The 22,696-nt window shown below is 53.6% G+C and overlaps 1 long non-coding RNA gene across 1 annotated transcript in view; it reads right to left on the bottom strand.

The window, feature by feature from the left end:
• Positions 1-343: 343 nt before the first annotated feature.
• LOC148479679 (uncharacterized) overlaps positions 344-22,696 on the bottom strand; it is a 47,416-nt gene continuing 25,063 nt past the window's right edge. The window contains exons 2-3 of the long non-coding RNA XR_015871985.1: positions 1,631-1,832; positions 344-443 (exon numbers count right to left, since the gene is read on the bottom strand). This is a non-coding gene — a long non-coding RNA (uncharacterized LOC148479679). The remainder of the gene's footprint in view (positions 444-1,630; positions 1,833-22,696) is intronic.

The raw sequence follows: 22,696 nt of genomic DNA, 5'->3' as shown, positions 1-22,696 counted from the left end.
GCTGGTTGTACTTTTAGGGAGTGGGTTTCGTTTTAACACAGAAGCGTTCATGGACCTGTGAAGGCTTCTGTATAACTTGCTCGTAATGAAAGTCGCATTACAAGGTTTGAGCATCACACGGAGTCGCACAATGGCGAGTTGTGGGACAAACTCTCACGTTTAAACGTGCAAGATGGTGCGAGTTTGTCCTGCACAAACAACCCAGACCATAATGCATTTGTACCCGGCTCAGATCACAAATGTGTATAACCAGTGCAGCCCCCTTTTCCTGCTGGTGGGGGTGATGTACATTTATCGATTACTATTCAATGTCCAGAAATCCCACAGAAGGGCTCTCACCTTCCGTACGCAAAGCGCCGGTCCTTGTGGTGGTCTCCAAAAGTGTCCCAGAGCCGCAGAGAGACGCTGACCTCATCAACCACATCGCGGGAGCGCTCTAGAACCTGGAACGACATGCAGCACAGGAACGGTAGGGACAGTCATACAACGCAGAACTATATTACTGCATGCTCAGGCACTGAGGCTATTCCCCCTATACTGACCAGGGGACAAGGACATTATGGGACAGATATCACCATATTGTGCAAACGGAAGCTAATGGCAGGAGGTCAAACATGACATAAATGGCGCCACTTCCTCTCAGATCTAGTGAGGACACTGCCCCCTGTCGGTAGACAACTGCACTACACAACCTACCAGCGTGATCCATTCTGGGAGTAACTGCAGCAGGGAGGTAAAATCGTCACATTTAGAGGTGAAACGCTGTAATCATGTCGCTAGGAGCAGGAAAGGATGCGCATTCATCGTAAGATAACAATACTACGCAGGCTTTACCATAACTGTGACACTGTACCACCATAGCAATGTCATTCTCAGTATAGACACAGGGGTCTATTTACGAAGCCTTGGGGAGAGAAAGTGGACGGAGGTAAAGTACCAACCAATCAGCTCCTGCCATTTTACAGGCGGTGTTTGAACAATGACAGGAGCTATTTGGTCCCCTCCATGTACTAAGGCTTAGTACATGGACCCTGCTTTTTAGTCCCAGCACCAAGGAACCGATCACCAGGATACACTGGATTCCAGAAGAGGGAAGCTGGCGTATGAAAAGCGCGGCGAGGGTGCCGTAACATCTGAGGTGTCTAAGCGCTAAGAAAAAGGCAGCATGGCTCCAAGGTTGTTTAATACAGGAGCGCAAGCCTTTCTGCACCACAAGACACAGGGATACGAAGAAACTTCTGCTGCAAGATGGCTGCTCGTGAGAACCGCGTGTTGGGGTCTGTTTTATATCTATATATTTCTGTCATTACCAGGTAGAACTCAATGCTCACATTTTATATTGCGCATCCCAGGCAGTGACAATGACGTGAAGCCAGGCCGGTGTCATGTAGTAGAGAAGGTTACTTACCGGATCTGAGAGGCATAAACTACTACCACCCCCATCACGCATTTCACAGCTTCACGCATTTCACCCCTCCACGTGTGCAGCCATTTCCCCAATTATATACATGTGTCCATGATAAAGAAATTACTTAATCATTTACAGATACACACGTTTTAGTAAATACAGCAGAAACAGACAGACAATTAAAAGACATTTCACCCCCCCCTTCAGCTCTCAGTCACCAACCTCCTGGCACACTCTGTATTGGTCAATTGCCCAGACTGTTGGAACATGGGTAGCTAGGAGTTGGTACTGGGTCAGGGTGGCATTGCAGGCTCGCGCGCAGATTAGACGGGTCTTTCCCACCGCGTTGTCTCCAACTACCACACATTTAATGGTTTCCACATTGGGCCTCTCATAGTCCAGGTCAATATCCATTAAGATGGATCTGTGGAGAGAGGACATGTTACAGCACAGACACGGAGCTCAGGGCCAGCGGGTAGAGGAGTGAGGGGCTGCACAGCGAGGGGGCTGGTGATAAAACGTGTGGGGAATCTCCCGTTACATAGAGCAATGACTGTATGTGTGCAGGGGTGACGTATAAACCTGACCCATGGGCCGGCCAGTCACCTGGAGACCTGAGATCTCAATCTGGGCAGAAGAACACGAAGCTCAGTCCCTGCGGGTAGAGGAGTGAGGGGCTGCACAGCGAGGGGACTGGTAATGAGACGTGTGGGGGTCTCCTGTTACATAGTATAATGACTATGTGTGCAGGGGTGACAACGCTGACCCATGGGCCGGCCAGCCACCTGGAGACCTGAGATCTCTATCTGGGGAGAAGAACACGGAGCTCAGTCCCTGCGGGTAGAGGAGTGAGGGGCTGCACAGCGAGGGGACTGGTGATGAGACGTGTGGGGGTCTCCTGTTACATAGTACAATGACTGTATGTGTGCAGGGGTGACACAACGCTAACCCATGGGCCGGCCAGTCACCTGGAGACCTGAGATCTCTATCTGGGGAGAAGAACACGGAGCTCAGTCCCTGCGGGTAGAGGAGTGAGGGGCTGCACAGCGAGGGGACTGGTAATGAGACGTGTGGGGGTCTCCTGTTACATAGTATAATGACTGTATGTGTGCAGGGGTGACAACGCTGACCCATGGGCCGGCCAGTCACCTGGAGACCTGAGATCTCTATCTGGGGAGAAGAACACGGAGCTCAGTCCCTGCGGGTAGAGGAGTGAGGGGCTGCACAGCGAGGGGACTGGTAATGAGACGTGTGGGGGTCTCCTGTTACATAGTATAATGACTGTATGTGTGCAGGGGTGACAACGCTGACCCATGGGCCGGCCAGTCACCTGGAGACCTGAGATCTCTATCTGGGGAGAAGAACACGGAGCTCAGTCCCTGCGGGTAGAGGAGTGAGGGGCTGCACAGCGAGGGGACTGGTGATGAGACGTGTGGGGGTCTCCTGTTACATAGTACAATGACTGTATGTGTGCAGGGGTGACACAACGCTGACCCATGGGCCGGCCAGTCACCTGGAGACCTGAGATCTCTATCTGGGGAGAAGAACACGGAGCTCAGTCCCTGCGGGTAGAGGAGTGAGGGGCTGCACAGCGAGGGGACTGGTGATGAGACGTGTGGGGGTCTCCTGTTACATAGTACAATGACTGTATGTGTGCAGGGGTGACACAACGCTGACCCATGGGCCGGCCAGTCACCTGGAGACCTGAGATCTCTATCTGGGGAGAAGAACACGGAGCTCAGTCCCTGCGGGTAGAGGAGTGAGGGGCTGCACAGCGAGGGGACTGGTGATGAGACGTGTGGGGGTCTCCTGTTACATAGTACAATGACTATGTGTGCAGGGGTGACAACGCTGACCCATGGGCCGGCCAGTCACCTGGAGACCTGAGATCTCTATCTGGGGAGAAGAACACGGAGCTCAGTCCCTGCGGGTAGAGGAGTGAGGGGCTGCACAGCGAGGGGACTGGTGATGAGACGTGTGGGGGTCTCCTGTTACATAGTACAATGACTGTATGTGTGCAGGGGTGACACAACGCTGACCCATGGGCCGGCCAGTCACCTGGAGACCTGAGATCTCTATCTGGGGAGAAGAACACGGAGCTCAGTCCCTGCGGGTAGAGGAGTGAGGGGCTGCACAGCGAGGGGACTGGTAATGAGACGTGTGGGGGTCTCCTGTTACATAGTATAATGACTATGTGTGCAGGGGTGACAACGCTGACCCATGGGCCGGCCAGTCACCTGGAGACCTGAGATCTCTATCTGGGGAGAAGAACACGGAGCTCAGTCCCTGCGGGTAGAGGAGTGAGGGGCTGCACAGCGAGGGGACTGGTGATGAGACGTGTGGGGGTCTCCTGTTACATAGTACAATGACTGTATGTGTGCAGGGGTGACAACGCTGACCCATGGGCCGGCCAGTCACCTGGAGACCTGAGATCTCTATCTGGGGAGAAGAACACGGAGCTCAGTCCCTGCGGGTAGAGGAGTGAGGGGCTGCACAGCGAGGGGACTGGTGATGAGACGTGTGGGGGTCTCCTGTTACATAGTACAATGACTGTATGTGTGCAGGGGTGACACAACGCTGACCCATGGGCCGGCCAGTCACCTGGAGACCTGAGATCTCTAACTGGGGAGAAGAACACGGAGCTCAGTCCCTGCGGGTAGAGGAGTGAGGGGCTGCACAGCGAGGGGACTGGTAATGAGACGTGTGGGGGTCTCCTGTTACATAGTATAATGACTATGTGTGCAGGGGTGACACAACGCTGACCCATGGGCCGGCCAGTCACCTGGAGACCTGAGATCTCTATCTGGGGAGAAGAACACGGAGCTCAGTCCCTGCGGGTAGAGGAGTGAGGGGCTGCACAGCGAGGGGACTGGTGATGAGACGTGTGGGGGTCTCCTGTTACATAGTACAATGACTGTATGTGTGCAGGGGTGACACAACGCTGACCCATGGGCCGGCCAGTCACCTGGAGACCTGAGATCTCTATCTGGGGAGAAGAACACGGAGCTCAGTCCCTGCGGGTAGAGGAGTGAGGGGCTGCACAGCGAGGGGACTGGTAATGAGACGTGTGGGGGTCTCCTGTTACATAGTATAATGACTATGTGTGCAGGGGTGACAACGCTGACCCATGGGCCGGCCAGTCACCTGGAGACCTGAGATCTCTATCTGGGGAGAAGAAGACGGAGCTCAGTCCCTGCGGATAGAGGAGTGAGGGGCTGCACAGCGAGGGGACTGGTGATGAGACGTGTGGGGGTCTCCTGTTACATAGTACAATGACTGTATGTGTGCAGGGGTGACACAACGCTGACCCATGGGCCGGCCAGTCACCTGGAGACCTGAGATCTCTATCTGGGGAGAAGAACACGGAGCTCAGTCCCTGCGGGTAGAGGAGTGAGGGGCTGCACAGCGAGGGGACTGGTGATGAGACGTGTGGGGGTCTCCTGTTACATAGTACAATGACTATGTGTGCAGGGGTGACAACGCTGACCCATGGGCCGGCCAGTCACCTGGAGACCTGAGATCTCTATCTGGGGAGAAGAACACGGAGCTCAGTCCCTGCGGGTAGAGGAGTGAGGGGCTGCACAGCGAGGGGACTGGTGATGAGACGTGTGGGGGTCTCCTGTTACATAGTACAATGACTATGTGTGCAGGGGTGACAACGCTGACCCATGGGCCGGCCAGTCACCTGGAGACCTGAGATCTCTATCTGGGGAGAAGAACACGGAGCTCAGTCCCTGCGGGTAGAGGAGTGAGGGGCTGCACAGCGAGGGGACTGGTGATGAGACGTGTGGGGGTCTCCTGTTACATAGTGCAATGACTGTATGTGTGCAGGGGTGACACAACGCTGACCCATGGGCCGGCCAGTCACCTGGAGACCTGAGATCTCTATCTGGGGAGAAGAACACGGAGCTCAGTCCCTGCGGGTAGAGGAGTGAGGGGCTGCACAGCGAGGGGACTGGTAATGAGACGTGTGGGGGTCTCCTGTTACATAGTATAATGACTATGTGTGCAGGGGTGACAACGCTGACCCATGGGCCGGCCAGTCACCTGGAGACCTGAGATCTCTATCTGGGGAGAAGAACACGGAGCTCAGTCCCTGCGGGTAGAGGAGTGAGGGGCTGCACAGCGAGGGGACTGGTGATGAGACGTGTGGGGGTCTCCTGTTACATAGTACAATGACTGTATGTGTGCAGGGGTGACACAACGCTGACCCATGGGCCGGCCAGTCACCTGGAGACCTGAGATCTCTATCTGGGGAGAAGAACACGGAGCTCAGTCCCTGCGGGTAGAGGAGTGAGGGGCTGCACAGCGAGGGGACTGGTAATGAGACGTGTGGGGGTCTCCTGTTACATAGTATAATGACTATGTGTGCAGGGGTGACAACGCTGACCCATGGGCCGGCCAGTCACCTGGAGACCTGAGATCTCTATCTGGGGAGAAGAACACGGAGCTCAGTCCCTGCGGGTAGAGGAGTGAGGGGCTGCACAGCGAGGGGACTGGTGATGAGACGTGTGGGGGTCTCCTGTTACATAGTACAATGACTGTATGTGTGCAGGGGTGACACAACGCTGACCCATGGGCCGGCCAGTCACCTGGAGACCTGAGATCTCTATCTGGGGAGAAGAACACGGAGCTCAGTCCCTGCGGGTAGAGGAGTGAGGGGCTGCACAGCGAGGGGACTGGTAATGAGACGTGTGGGGGTCTCCTGTTACATAGTATAATGACTATGTGTGCAGGGGTGACAACGCTGACCCATGGGCCGGCCAGTCACCTGGAGACCTGAGATCTCTATCTGGGGAGAAGAACACGGAGCTCAGTCCCTGCGGGTAGAGGAGTGAGGGGCTGCACAGCGAGGGGACTGGTAATGAGACGTGTGGGGGTCTCCTGTTACATAGTATAATGACTATGTGTGCAGGGGTGACAACGCTGACCCATGGGCCGGCCAGTCACCTGGAGACCTGAGATCTCTATCTGGGGAGAAGAACACGGAGCTCAGTCCCTGCGGGTAGAGGAGTGAGGGGCTGCACAGCGAGGGGACTGGTAATGAGACGTGTGGGGGTCTCCTGTTACATAGTACAATGACTGTATGTGTGCAGGGGTGACACAACGCTGACCCATGGGCCGGCCAGTCACCTGGAGACCTGAGATCTCTATCTGGGGAGAAGAACACGGAGCTCAGTCCCTGCGGGTAGAGGAGTGAGGGGCTGCACAGCGAGGGGACTGGTAATGAGACGTGTGGGGGTCTCCTGTTACATAGTATAATGACTATGTGTGCAGGGGTGACAACGCTGACCCATGGGCCGGCCAGTCACCTGGAGACCTGAGATCTCTATCTGGGGAGAAGAACACGGAGCTCAGTCCCTGCGGGTAGAGGAGTGAGGGGCTGCACAGCGAGGGGACTGGTAATGAGACGTGTGGGGGTCTCCTGTTACATAGTATAATGACTATGTGTGCAGGGGTGACACAACGCTGACCCATGGGCCGGCCAGTCACCTGGAGACCTGAGATCTCTATCTGGGGAGAAGAACACGGAGCTCAGTCCCTGCGGGTAGAGGAGTGAGGGGCTGCACAGCGAGGGGACTGGTAATGAGACGTGTGGGGGTCTCCTGTTACATAGTATAATGACTATGTGTGCAGGGGTGACACAACGCTGACCCATGGGCCGGCCAGTCACCTGGAGACCTGAGATCTCTATCTGGGGAGAAGAACACGGAGCTCAGTCCCTGCGGGTAGAGGAGTGAGGGGCTGCACAGCGAGGGGACTGGTAATGAGACGTGTGGGGGTCTCCTGTTACATAGTATAATGACTATGTGTGCAGGGGTGACACAACGCTGACCCATGGGCCGGCCAGTCACCTGGAGACCTGAGATCTCTATCTGGGGAGAAGAACACGGAGCTCAGTCCCTGCGGGTAGAGGAGTGAGGGGCTGCACAGCGAGGGGACTGGTAATGAGACGTGTGGGGGTCTCCTGTTACATAGTATAATGACTATGTGTGCAGGGGTGACACAACGCTGACCCATGGGCCGGCCAGTCACCTGGAGACCTGAGATCTCTATCTGGGGAGAACACGGAGCTCAGTCCCTGCGGGTAGAGGAGTGAGGGGCTGCACAGCGAGGGGACTGGTAATGAGACGTGTGGGGGTCTCCTGTTACATAGTACAATGACTGTATGTGTGCAGGGGTGACACAACGCTGACCCATGGGCCGGCCAGTCACCTGGAGACCTGAGATCTCTATCTGGGGAGAAGAACACGGAGCTCAGTCCCTGCGGGTAGAGGAGTGAGGGGCTGCACAGCGAGGGGACTGGTAATGAGACGTGTGGGGGTCTCCTGTTACATAGTATAATGACTATGTGTGCAGGGGTGACACAACGCTGACCCATGGGCCGGCCAGTCACCTGGAGACCTGAGATCTCTATCTGGGGAGAAGAACACGGAGCTCAGTCCCTGCGGGTAGAGGAGTGAGGGGCTGCACAGCGAGGGGACTGGTAATGAGACGTGTGGGGGTCTCCTGTTACATAGTATAATGACTATGTGTGCAGGGGTGACACAACGCTGACCCATGGGCCGGCCAGTCACCTGGAGACCTGAGATCTCTATCTGGGGAGAAGAACACGGAGCTCAGTCCCTGCGGGTAGAGGAGTGAGGGGCTGCACAGCGAGGGGACTGGTAATGAGACGTGTGGGGGTCTCCTGTTACATAGTACAATGACTGTATGTGTGCAGGGGTGACACAACGCTGACCCATGGGCCGGCCAGTCACCTGGAGACCTGAGATCTCTATCTGGGGAGAAGAACACGGAGCTCAGTCCCTGCGGGTAGAGGAGTGAGGGGCTGCACAGCGAGGGGACTGGTAATGAGACGTGTGGGGGTCTCCTGTTACATAGTATAATGACTATGTGTGCAGGGGTGACACAACGCTGACCCATGGGCCGGCCAGTCACCTGGAGACCTGAGATCTCTATCTGGGGAGAAGAACACGGAGCTCAGTCCCTGCGGGTAGAGGAGTGAGGGGCTGCACAGCGAGGGGACTGGTAATGAGACGTGTGGGGGTCTCCTGTTACATAGTATAATGACTATGTGTGCAGGGGTGACACAACGCTGACCCATGGGCCGGCCAGTCACCTGGAGACCTGAGATCTCTATCTGGGGAGAAGAACACTACTGAGCTTCTTTTTACGCTGAAACAGCCCATTATCCATCTCCGCTGAGTCCTCGCTGCTCTGGGTGATCAGTGCCAGACTAACCCCTCTCACATCTAATACCCCCATCTCACAGGGCCCTCATCAACCCCACGTCAGATTCCAGCAGTCAGTCACCAGCCGCTGTGTGTGTATATAGTGTGTGAGCCGGTGTGTGTGTATACTGTAAATAGTATGTGTATATAGTGTGTGTGTACAGTGTATATAGTATGTATATATAGTGTGTGTGTGTGTGTGTGTGTGTGTGTGTGTATGTATGTATGTATGTATGTGTGTGTATAACAAGAGATATGGTAAGAACTTACCTTTGTTATCTCTGTTTCTACGAAGTCCATAGGGTCCACAGGGTTGACCTTGGGGTATAGCTGGATCTGGATCCATGGGCACCACGCAGTTAAAGCTTTAGCTGCTCCCAGGAAGCACTTGGGTCCGTCCTCCTCTATACCCCGCCCCCGAGCCACAGGAACCTCAGTTGGTAAGCAGCCCAGGCCGGAGGAGGAGACGAAACAGAGAGAAGGAAGACTGGAACACACAAGAAACCATACTCACAGAAATGGGAGACGGAAAACCGGTGACCAGCCACACAGCCCATATGAAGCCAGGTGTGTCAGGGCGGGCGCCCTGTGGACCCTATGGACTTCGTAGAAACAGAGATAACAAAAGGTAAGGTCTTACCATATCTCTTGTTTTCTACTTCAGGGTCCTTAGGGGGTCCACAGGATTGACCTTGGGGATGTCCCAAAGCAGTTCAACTAAGGGCGGGGACACTCCTGTGCTGAAAGGAGCACCCGGCACCCGAAGGATGCATCCTGAGAGGCGAAGGTGTCAAACGCATAGAACCTCAAAAACATTTGAATTGAAGACCAAGTGGCCGCCTTACACAGCTGAACAGCGGAGGCGCCACGTCTAGCAGCCCAAGAGGGACCCACAGAATGAGTGGCATGAGCCTTAACAGAGGCTGGTACAGGTAAACCCTCCTGTGCATAAGCCTCACAAATAACTGAACAAAGCCAACGGGCTAACGTTTGCTTGTTGGCAGGCCAACCCCTCTTGTGAAAACCGAAGATGATAAACAATGAATCAGACTTCCTAACCAAAGCAGTCCGGTCCACATAGATTCTAAGCACCCGGACAACATCTAAGGAAGCCTCACCAGCTGAAAGATCAGGTGACTGAAAAGCTGGCACAACAAGTTCCTGATTAATGTGGAATTTTGAGACCACTTTGGGCAAAAACTCAGGACGAGTGCGGAGCACCGCTCTGTCTTGGTGAAAAATCAGAAAAGGAGGACGACAGGAAAGCGCCCCCAACTCTGACACCCTCCTGGCAGAAGCAATTGCCAGGAGAAAAACAGTCTTAAACGTCAGCCACTTGAGATCCACCGACTCAAGCGGCTCAAAAGGAGGACCCTGCAAGACCCGTAGGCCCACCGCCAAGTCCCAAGGAGCCACAGGAGGCACAAAGGGAGGCTGGATCCTGAGAACACCCTGGAAAAAGGTGTGAACATCTGGCAGTGTTGCAATCCGTCGTTGAAACCACACGGACAAAGCGGACACATGAACTTTCAGAGAGGCCAGGTGTAAGCCGAGGTCCAACCCCGATTGAAGGAACTCCAAGATTCTGGAAACTCGGAACACCTGCGGATCATAGTTTCTGGATTCACACCACTGAAAGTAAGTGCACCACACCCTGTGGTAAATCCGTGCGGAAGCAGGCTTGCGTGCCCTAAGCATGGTACCAATGACCGAACTGGAGAAACCGCTAGACCTCAAGACGGCTGTCTCAAGAGCCACGCCGTCAACGACAGCCGACCCAGATCCGGGTAAAGGCAGGGCCCTTGAGACAACAGGTCCCGGCGCTGTGGAAGAAGGTACAGAGCGTCGATGGAGAGGCACCTCAGATCGGAGTACCAAGGACGTCTGGGCCACGCCAGAGCTACCAGCACGAGCGTGCCGCCGTCCTGCTTGAATTTCCGCAGAACCCGAGGAAGTAGGAATATCGGAGGAAACAGATACGCCAGGTGAAACGTCCATTTCACCGACAGTGTGTCTACCAGACAGGCGCCTGCGTCTCTTGTCCTTGACCCGTAAACGGGCAACTTGTGATTGTGACGGGAGGCCATCAAGTCCAGCTCCGGCAGCCCCCACCTGTCCAGGAGTAGCTGAAACACCTCTGGGTGAAGCGACCATTCCCCGGGATGCACGTCGTGATGGCTGAGGAAGTCCGCCTCCCAATTGAGGACTCCGGGAATGAAGACTGCCGAGATCGCTGGAATGTGACACTCCGCCCAAGCAAGAATGCGAGACACCTCCGACATCGCTGCCCGACTGCGAGTTCCTCCTTGGTGGTTAATGTACGCCACTGTGGTGGCGTTGTCGGACTGCACCTGAACCGCCCTTCCGTGAAGAGCGGGGCCAGACGACTGCAGGGCCCTGTATACTGCTCGCAGTTCCAGGATGTTGATGGGGAGAAGAGCTTCCTCCGCAGACCAACGACCCTGAAGCGACAATGAACCGGTCACTGCCCCCCAACCCCGGAGACTGGCATCCGTCGTGAGGAGGACCCAGTCCGGGATCCAATAGGGGCGCGCCTCGACCAGATGCACTGTCTGAAGCCACCAAGACAAAGACTGCCGAACCTCAGGGGGCAACACCAGCATCTGAGAGCGGATCCGGTGAGGTAACCCGTTCCATTCCGATCGAATCAGCCCCTGCAGGGGCCGGGAATGGAACTGGGCAAATTCCACCATGTCGAATGTCGACACCATGGACCCCAGAACTCTCATAGCCGAATGGACCGACAGGCGGCAACTGCTCAGGCAACTGTGTATCCGCAGCTGTAGGGAGGAGACCTTCTCCGAAGTCAGGAAAATCCGTTGCTGACGAGAATCCAGCAGGGCTCCCAAATGAACCATCCGCTGTGATGGAATCAGGGAGGACTTTTTCCAATTTATCAGCCACCCGTGCGCTTGCAGGCAAGCGATCGTCAGGTGGAGATGTTGAAGCAGTACCTCCGGGGAGCTCGCCAGCAACAGGTCGTCCAGATAAGGCAGCAGCCGTACATTCTGGTTCCGAAGATGTGCGGCCATTATCGCCTTAATCTTCGTGAATACCCTCAGTGCCGTGGAGAGGTCAAAGGGTAGCGCCCGGAACTGAAGATGATGATGGATAGCGAACCTCAGATACCGCTGGTGTGAAGGCGCTATCGGAACATGGAGGTAGGCGTCCTGGATATCCAGGGACACCATGTAATCCCCCGGTTCCATCGCCAGAATGATGGAACGTAACGTTTCCATCCTGAACTTGGGAACCCTGAGGAATTTGTTCAGAGACTTCAAGTTGAGGATAGGGCGATGAGAACCATTGGGTTTCTGCACCAGAAAGAGAAGAATAGTACCCCGTCCCTCGTTGTAATTGAGGAACGGGAACAATGAACCCCGCTTTCAGCAAGGACTCTATAGCTTCCTGAATCTGTAAAGTCTTGGTCGTGTCCTGAGAAGGACTCGTGCAGAAAAGACAGGGCGTACCCCTGGGAGACCACTTCTCGAACCCAGGCATCCGTGGTGGTATTGTGCCAGCACTGGGCAAATAGAAGAAGTCGGCCTCCCACTCTGGGGTCCCCCAGAGGGAGGCCCGTCCCATCAGGCAGAAGGTTTATCTTCCTGCTTAGAAGAAGGGCGCCTGGCACTCCAGGCCTGCTTCTTGGGCTTAGAAGCGGCCTTGGTCGCCGACTGCCTCGGGAAGGACTGACCTTTGGCCTTGCCCTGAACCCAAAAGGACCGAAAGGCAGAGCTCCGTACCTTAGTGGGTGCAGAAGCCGAAGGGAGGAAGGCAGATTTAGATTTAGCCAGAGTATCCACTATTTTGTCCAAGTCCGGACCAAATAGTAGTTCTCCATTGAAAGGCAAGGCCTCCAGGCCCTTCTTTGAATCAGAGTCCGCTCTCCAGGACCTCAGCCATAAGGATCGGCGGGCAGACACTGCTGCAGCCGATACCCGAGAAGTCAGCAGACTAGCATCCAAAGAGGCTTCTCCGATGTAGGAAGCAGCGTCCCTCATCTGTCCCAACAATGCCCTCTGGACATCCGGAGCGTCGCCCGGAAAGGTATCCTCCAAGGCGTTGGCGCGTTGGCCCATCCCTCAATGGCCTTGGCCACCCAGGAGATGACCATGGACGGTCGGGCCACTGCACTTGAGAGGGAGTAAATAGACTTCAAGCAAGTCTCCCCTTTCCTGTCCGTGGGATCCTTCAGCGAGGATATAGACGGCAATGGCAAAGTAGCACTCCGTATTAAACGGGTGACGTGAGAATCCACCGCCGGTGGAGTTTCCCATTTTTTACAATGTGCCTCAGGAAAGGGGTAATTAGGAGCCAACCGCTTCTGAGGTAGGAATCTCTTACTGGGCGTCTGCCAAGCTACCGCCATATGATCCGTCAACTGATCAGACACGGGAAACACCGCAGAAGCCACCTTAGTTTTTTTTAAACTAGGATACTTCGACTTAGGAGCTGGGGCCTCATCCTCTATCAAGAGAATGGCACGCACCGCCCTAACCAGTGCTCGCACATTAATGGACGATTTGGTATCCACTTCCTGGACCGATGTGTCCGAGTCGTCATGCACTTCCCCATCATCTGAGGACCCCTCCGAGTCCGATACTTGTGCCGCCTGCACCATTAGTGGGCGTTTTGACGCCCTAGAAGGCATATCAGTCCACAACATTGACTGAAAAGCCGAAGACGCGGCCGCCAAATTTTGTACGGAGCTGGAGAGCACATCCACCCAGGGTGGAGGAGCCGCCAGAGGGGCCTGGAAAGACACCACAGACTGCTGCGTCACCGGGGAAGCCTGTATATACATAGGCAACCCCGTATAAGGACCAACAGACTGAGACCCTGGGGGGCTGCGTAATAAGTGCGGAACACCCGGGGAATGGGGGACGGCCGGCTGGGACAACGCCCTAGCAGGAACCGCAGTTGGTACGGACAGACGGTCTGCAATAGACACCAGCACCTGAGAAAACATCACCCATGGTGGCTCCTGCGCTATAGGACGTTGTGAGGGGCCAGGAATCACCTGGCACCGTCTACACAGGCCATCCAGTGACAAAGCCTCCTTATCCACGCCTGCAGAACAGCGTCCACAGGAGACCAACACCGGAGCCACAGAGTGCTCAATCTCCTCGTCCGACATGACAAAATATATTTTACAAAAAATATCTGGAAACAGAGCCGAATCAAGCGCACTCACCCGTGTGCTGAACAACAGCCCACAATATGGTACTGTGCAACACACAACTGTATGTGACAGACCTCACAAATACGTGATTTATATAGGCGAGGTCTGTAGAAACGCCCCTCCCTCGCACACCTGTAGGGCTTGTAGGAGAAGGAAAGGGATAGGTATAGGCTGACAGTAAGTAGAAATTAGCACAGACGGCAGCACTAGCAATAGTCACATACCATGCAGGAAGATATACTCACTGCACCTTTCCACTACAATCAACCTCCCAGATTCAGTGTCTGGGAGGGCTATAGTGCTGTGTACACTGTCTTTTAGCGGGGAGAGGTACACAGGGGGACCGGTCCGCGTGCTCCCTGAGAGATCTGCGCTGCCACAAGAAAATGGCCCCCAGAGACCTCAGAGGAGGAGTGGCCGAGTAATCTGCAGCTCAGCGACGCCAGACTACGAGCTGAAAGGCGCGCTGAGCTGAGGGGAGGAGCCGCTAGACAGGGAAGGCTTCCTCCCCTGGCTAGCTATTAACCCCCGGGTTGCCGGCATCCCGCTTGCCAAGAATTAACCCTGGTGGTCTAGTGGACTGACGGGGTATTCCTCATCAGAGGGGGAGCCCGCCGCCACTGCTAGCGGCCCCCGGTCTGTCCCCTAGAACCGGGGGCAAAGGACTGCATATTCTGGTAAAACCCGCGAGCCGCCACTAATCGGCGACTCGCGGCTTACCTTGTCCCCGGCAGCAGTCCAGGGAGGTACCCAGAGTCCGGCTAGTACGGACTCTAGCCTCCCGCCGCGATCCCCAGTGCGATACTGGCGTTGCGGCGCCAGCGGGGAAGAAGAGCGGCAGCATGGGCGTCTGTATAGACAGTCCTTCGCTGCCGCTACAGAGCCAAGTTATAAGAAAAAAACCTAACAGACTCTTTATTTCGTTTTTTTTTGTTAAAATAAATGAAAAAGCTTCTGGGGGCTGCTCCTGCAGCCCCCCCTGTGCAGGGTGACCCGACTCTGGCCAGGCACCAACTAAAACTGAAGTGCTGTGGCTCGGGGGCGGGGTATAGAGGAGGATGGACCCAAGTGCATCCTGGGAGCAGCTAAAGCTTTAACTGCGTGGTGCCCGTGGATCCAGATCCAGCTATACCCCAAGGTCAACCCTGTGGACCCCCTATGGACCCTGAAGTAGAAAGTATATATAGTGTGTATATAGTATAGTGTGTATATAGTATAGTGTGTGTGTAGTATATATAGTGTGTGTGTGTATGGTGTGTATATATATATGTATATTAGTGTGTATAGTATATATAGTGTGTGTGTATAGTGTATATATAGTGTGTGTGTATAGTGTATATATAGTGTGTATAGTGTATATATAGTGTATATATAGTGTGTGTGTATAGTGTATATATAGTGTATATATAGTGTGTGTGTGTATAGTGTATATATAGTGTGTGTGTGTATAGTGTATATATAGTGTGTGTGTGTATAGTGTATATATAGTGTGTGTGTGTATAGTGTATATATAGTGTGTGTGTGTGTGTATAGTGTATATATAGTGTGTGTATATATAGTATATATAGTGAAGTTAACGTTTCATATTGAATACCCCTCATAGTGTGTGTATACAGGTTGAGTCTCCCATATCCAAATATTCCGAAATACGGAATATTTTTAGCTTGACTGAGATAGTGAAACCTTTGATTTCTGATGGTTCAAAGTACACAAACTTTGTTTATTTTTAATAATTTTGTGCCTTAAAGTATGAAATGACCTATAGGCTGTGTGTATAAGGTGTATATGAAACAGATACATTTCATGTATGTACACAAACTTTGTTTGAGCCACAAAATTATTGAAAATATAGTATAAAATTACCTTCAGGCTGTGTGTATAAGGTGTATATAAAACATAAATGCATCCTGTGTTTAGATTTGGGCCCTATAAAGACATTTCAATATTGTATGCAATAATTCCAAAATACGGAATATTCCGATATCCAAAATATCCCTGGTCCCAAGCATTTTGGATATGGGAGACTCAACCTGTAGTATATATAGTGACTTTGTATAATATATATAGTGACTTTGTATAGTATATATAGTGACTTTGTATAGTATATATAGTGACTTTGTATAGTATATATAGTGACTTTGTATAGTATATATAGTGACTTTGTATAGTATATATAGTATGTGTGTAGTATATATAGTGAGTGTGTATAGTATCTATAGTGAGTGTGTATAGTATCTATAGTGAGTGTGTATAGTATATATAGTGAGTGTGTATAGTATCTATAGTGAGTGTATAGTATCTATAGTGAGTGTGTATAGTATCTATAGTGAGTGTATAGTATATATAGTGAGTGTATAGTATATATAGTGAGTGTGTATAGTTTCTATAGTGAGTGTGTATAGTATCTATAGTGTGTGTATAGTATATATAGTGTGTGTATAGTATATATAGTGTGTGTATAGTATCTATAGTGTGTGTATAGTATCTATAGTGTGTGTATAGTATCTATAGTGTGTGTATAGTATCTATAGTGTGTGTATAGTATCTATAGTGTGTGTATAGTATATATAGTGAGTGTGTATAGTTTCTATAGTGAGTGTGTATAGTATCTATAGTGTGTGTATAGTATATATAGTGTGTGTATAGTGTATATATAGTGTGTGTATAGTGTACATACAGTGAGTGTGTATAGTGTATATATAGTGAGTGTGTATAACAAGAGATATGGTAAGAACTTACCTTTGTTATCTCTGTTTCTACGAAGTCCATAGGGTCCACAGGGTTGACCTTGGGGTATAGCTGGATCTGGATCCATGGGCACCACGCAGTTAAAGCTTTAGCTGCTCCCAGGATGCACTTGGGTCCGTCCTCCTCTATACCCCGCCCCCGGCCACAGCACCTCAGTTGGTAAGCAGCCAAGGCCGGAGGAGGAGACTAAACAGAGAGAAGGAAGACTGGAACACACAAGAAACCATACTCACAGAAATGGGAGACGGAAAACCGGTGACCAGCCACACAGCCCATTTGAAGCCAGGTGCGTCAGGGCGGGCGCCCTGTGGACCCTATGGACTTCGTAGAAACAGAGATAACAAAGGTAAGTTCTTACCATATCTCTTGTTTTCTACTTCCGGGTCCATAGGGGGTCCACAGGGTTGACCTTGGGGATGTCCCAAAGCAGTACAACTAAGGGCGGGGACGCTCCTGTGCTGAAAGGAGTACCCGGCGCCCAAAGGATGCATCCTGAGAGGCAAAGGTGTCAAACGCATAGAACCTCAAAAACGTTTGAATTGAAGACCAAGTGGCCGCCTTACACAGCTGAACAGCAGAAGCGCCACGTCTAGCAGCCCAAGAGGGACCCACAGAACGAGTGGAATGAGCCTTAACAGAGGCTGGCACAGGTAAGCCCTCCTGTGCATAAGCCTCACAAATAACGGAACAAAGCCAACGGGCTAACGTTTGTTTGTTGGCAGGCCAACCCCTCTTGTGAAAACCAAAGAGGATAAACAAGGAATCAGACTTCCTAACCGAAGCCGTCCGGTCTACATAAATTCTAAGCGCCCGGACCACATCTAAGGAAGTCTCACCAGCTGAAAGATCAGGGGACTGAAAAGCTGGCACAACAAGTTCCTGATTAATATGGAACTTCGAGACCACTTTGGGCAAAAACTCAGGACGAGTGCGGAGCACCGCTCTGTCCTGGTGAAAAATCAGGAAAGGAGGGCGACAGGAAAGCGCCCCCAATTCAGACACCCTCCTGGCCGAAGCAATTGCCAGGAGAAAAACCGTCTTAAATGTCAGCCACTTGAGCCTCAAGAGGCTCAAACGGAGGACCCTGCAGGACCCGTAGCACCACCGCCAAGTCCCAAGGAGCCACAAAGGGAGGCTGGATCCTGAGAACACCTTGGAAAAAGGTGTGAACGTCTGGTAGTATTGCAATCCGCCGTTGAAACCACACGGACAAGGCGGACACATGAACCTTCAGAGATGCAAGGCGTAAGCCGAGATCCAATCCTGACTGAAGAAATTCCAAGATCCTAGAAACTCGGAACACCTGAGGATCATAATGTCTGGACTCACACCACTGAAAGTAAGTGTGCCACACTCTGTGATAAATCCGTGCTGAAGCAGGCTTGCGTGCCCTGAGCATGGTACCAATAACCGAACTGGAGAAGCCCCGAGACCTCAAGACGGCTGTCTCAAGAGCCACGCCGTCAAAGACAGCCGACCCAGATCCGGGTAAAGGCAGGGCCCCTGAGACAACAGGTCCCGACGCTGAGGAAGAAGGTACGGAGCGTCGATGGAGAGGCTCCTGAGATCGGAGTACCAAGGACGTCTGGGCCACGCCGGAGCTACCAGCACGAGCATGCCGCCGTCCTGCTTGAATTTCCGCAGAACCCGAGGAAGCAGGGATATCGGAGGAAACAGATACGCCAGGTGAAACGTCCATTTCACCGACAGCGCGTCCACCAGACTTGCACCTGCGTCTCTTGTTCTTGACCCGTAAACGGGCAACTTGTGATTGTGACGGGAGGCCATCAAGTCCAGCTCCGGCAGTCCCCACCTGTCCACGAGTAGCTGAAACACCTCCGGGTGAAGCGACCATTCCCCGGGATGCACGTCGTGACGGCTGAGGAAGTCCGCCTCCCAATTGAGGACTCCGGGGATGAAGACCGCCGAGATCGCTGGAATGTGACCCTCCGCCCAAGTCAGGATACGAGACACCTCCGACATCGCTGCCTGACTGCGAGTTCCGCCTTGGTGATTGATATACGCCACCGTGGTGGCGTTGTCGGACTGCACCTGTACCGCCCTTCCGTGAAGAGCGGGGCCGGACGACTGCAGGGCCCTGTATACTGCCCGCAGTTCCAGGATGTTGATGGGGAGAAGTGCTTCTTCCGCTGACCAACGACCCTGAAGCGACAAAGAGCCGGTCACTGCCCCCCAACCCCGGAGACTGGCATCCGTCGTGAGCAGGACCCAGTCCGGGATCCAAAATGGGCGCCCCTCGACCAGATGAGCTGTCTGAAGCCACCAAGCCAAAGATAGCCGAACGTCCGGAGACAACACCAGCACCTGAGAGCGGATCCGGTGAGGTAACCCGTTCCATTCTGATAGAATCAGCCCCTGCAGGGGCCGGGAATGGAACTGGGCAAATTCCACCATGTCGAATGTCGACACCATGGACCCCAGAACTCTCATAGCCGAATGGACCGACAGGCGGCAACGGCTCAGGCAACTGCGTATCCGCAGCTGTAGGGAGGCGACCTTCTCCGGAGTCAGGAAGATCCTTTGCTGATGCGAATCCAGCAGGGCTCCCAAATGAACCATCCGCTGTGATGGAATCAGGGAGGACTTTTTCCAATTTATCAACCACCCGTGTGCTTGCAGGCAAGCGATCGTCAGGTGGAGATGTTGAAGCAGTACCTCCGGGGAGCTCGCCAGCAACAGGAGGTCGTCCAGGTACGGCAGCAGCCGTACATTCTGGTTCCGAAGATGTGCGGCCATGACCGCCATAATCTTCGTGAACACCCTCGGTGCCGTGGAGAGACCAAAGGGTAGCGCCCGGAACTGATAGTGGTGTTGAAGGATAGCGAACCTCAGATACCGCTGGTGTGAAGATGCTATCGGAACATGGAGGTAGGCGTCCTGGATGTCCAGGGACACCATGTAATCCCCCGGTTCCATCGCCAGAATGATGGAACGTAACGTTTCCATCCTGAACTTGGGAACTCTGAGGAATTTGTTCAGAGACTTCAAGTTGAGGATAGGGCGATGAGAACCATTGGGTTTCTGCACCAGAAACAGAGACGAATAATACCCCGTCCCTCGTTGTGATAGAGGAACGGGAACAATGACCCCTGCTTTCAGCAAGGACTCTATAGCCTCCTGAACCTGTAACGCCTTGGTCTTGTCCTGAGAAGGACTTGTGCAGAAAAACTGGTGGGGTGGTCTGTGCCGAAAAGACAGGGCGTACCCCTGGGAGACCACTTCTCGAACCCAGGCATCCGTGGTGGTATTGTGCCAGCACTGGGCAAATAGAAGAAGTCGGCCTCCCACTCTGAGGTCCCCCAGAGGGAGGCCCGTCCCATCAGGCCGCAGGTTTATCTTCCTGCTTGGAAGAAGGGCGCCGAGCACTCCAGGCTTGCTTCTTGGGTTTAGAGGCCGTCTTACTCGCAGACTGTCTCGGGAAGGACTGACCTTTCGCCTTACCCTGAACCCGAAAGGAACGAAAAGCCGAACTCCGAACCTTAGCAGGCAGTGCCGCCGAAGGGAGGAAGGCCGACTTGGATTTAGCCAGGGTGTCCACTATTTTGTCCAAGTCCGGACCAAATAGTAATTCCCCATTGAAAGGTAAGGCCTCCAGACCTTTCTTTGAATCAGAGTCCGCTCTCCAGGACCGCAACCATAAGGATCGGCGGGCAGACACCGCTGCAGCCGATACCCGCAAGGTCAGCAGACTAGCATCTAAAGAAGCTTCTCCAATGTAAGAAGCAGCGTCCCTCATTTGTCCCAACAACGCCCGCTGGACATCCGGAGCGTCGTCCGGGAAGGTATCTTCCAATGCATTGGCCCACCCCTCAATGGCCTTGGCCACCCAGGAGATGGCCATGGACGGTCGGGCCACCGCCCCGGAGAGGGAGTAAATAGACTTTAAGCAAGTCTCAACTTTCCTGTCCGTGGGATCCTTCAGCGAGGATATCGACGGTAATGGTAAGGTGGCGCCCCGAGTTAAACGGGTGACATGGGAATCCACCGCCGGTGGAGTTTCCCATTTTTTACAATGTGCCTCAGGGAAGGGGTAATTAGAAGCCAACCGCTTCCGAGGAAGGAATCTCTTACTGGGCGCCTGCCAAGCTACCGCCATATGATCCGTCAACTGATCCGACAGGGGAAACACCGCAGAAGCCACCTTAGTTTTTTTGAAACTAGGAAACTTCGACTTAGGAACCGGTGCCTCATCCTCTATAAGAAGAATAGCTCGCACCGCCCTAACTAGTGCTCGCACATTAATGGACGACTTGGTATCCATTTCCTGGACCGAGGCGTCCGAGTCAGTGTCATCAGGGACCTCCCCATCATCTGAGGAACCCTCTGAGTCCGATACCTGAGCAGCCCGTGTCATGAGTGGGCGTTTTGAAATCCTAGAAGGCATGTCAGTCTGCAACATTGACTGAAAAGCTGAGGAAGCGGCCGCCAAATTTTGCACGGAGTTGGAGAGCACATCCACCCAGGGTGGAGGAGTCACGATAGGGGCCTGAAAAGGTACCACAGGCTGCTGCGGCACAGGGGAAGCCTGTATATACATAGGCAACCCCGCATAGGGACCCACCGACTGAGACCCAGGAGGACTCCGCAATAACTGCGGGACAACCGGGGAATGGGGGATGGTCGGCTGGGGCACCGCCCTAGTAGGGAGAGCAGTCGGGACCGACAGACGGTCCGCAATAGACACCAGCACTTGAGAAAACATCGCCCACGGTGGTTCCTGCGCCAGAGAAGGTCTGGATGGGCCAGGAGCCACCTGGCATCGACTACACAGGCCATCCTGTGACAAATCCTCCCTATCTACTCCTGCAGAACAGCGTCCGCAGGAGGCCAACACCGGAGCCACTGAGCGCTCAACCTCCTCGTCTGACATGACAGAATATATTATATATCTGGCACCAGGGTAGAAGTAAAACGCACTCACCGGTGTGCTGAACAACAGCCCACAATGTGGCACTGAGTAGCACACAACTGTATGTGACGGACCTCACAAATACGTGATCTATATAAGTGAGGTCAGTAGAAACGCCCCTCCCCCACACACCTGTAGGGCTTGTAGGAGAAGTAAAGGGATAGGTATAAGCTGACAGTAAGTAGAAAATAAGCACAGACGGCAGCACTAGCAATAGTCACATACCATGCAGGAAGATATACTCACTGCACCTTTACACTACAATCAACCTGCCCAGATTCAGTGTCTGGGAGGGCTATAGTGCTGTGTACACTGTCTTTAATCAGGGGAGAGGTACACAGGGGGACCGGTCCGCGTGCTCCCTGAGATCTGCGCTGCCACTGGGAAAATGGCCGCTGGAGACCACAGAGGAGGAGTGGCCGTGTAACTGCAGCTCAGCGACGCCAGACTGCGTGCTGAAAGGCGCGCTGAGCTGAGGGGAGGAGCCGCTGACAGGGAAGGCTTCCTCCCCTGGCTGGCCATAACCCCAGGGATGCTGGCTTCCCGCTTGCCCCTTTATCCCTGGTGGTCTAGTGGTCCCACGGGTTATGGGGGGGGCCCGCCGCCACTGCCAGCAGCCTCCGGTCTGTCCCCAGGACCGGAGGCTAAAGGACTGCATTTAAGGCATTCCGCGCGCCGCCGCTAGCCAGCGACGCGCGGCTTACCTGAATCCCCGGCGACTCCGGCAGCAGTCCTGGGAGGTAGACAGAGTCCGGCTAGTACGGACTCTGCCCTCCCGCCGCGATCCCCAGATCAGTACTGGCGTCGCGGCGCCAGTCGGGGATCAGAGCGGCAGCGTGGGCGTCTGTACAGACAGCCCTTCGCTGCCGTCTGTAGTAAAAAGATTAAAATAAATAAAATCAAACTTAAAATAAAAAGCTTTTGGGGGCTGCTCCTGCAGCCCCCCTGCGCGGTGACCGACTCCGGCCGGGCACCAGCTTACACTGAGGTGCCTGTGGCTCGGGGGCGGGGTATAGAGGAGGACCCAAGTGCATCCTGGGAGCTAAAAGCTTAACTGTGTGGTGCCCATGGATCCTGTTCCAGCTATAACCCCAAGGTCAACCCTGTGGACCCCCTATGGACCCTGAAGTAGAAAGTGTGTGTATAGTGTATATAGTGTATATAGTGTGTAT

The sequence above is a fragment of the Taudactylus pleione genome, unplaced genomic scaffold (genome assembly GCF_031769625.1).
Source record: "Taudactylus pleione unplaced genomic scaffold, aTauple2 ptg000618l, whole genome shotgun sequence".
NCBI lineage: Eukaryota > Metazoa > Chordata > Amphibia > Anura > Myobatrachidae > Taudactylus > Taudactylus pleione.
This window is presented reverse-complemented; position numbering and strand designations above follow the sequence as displayed.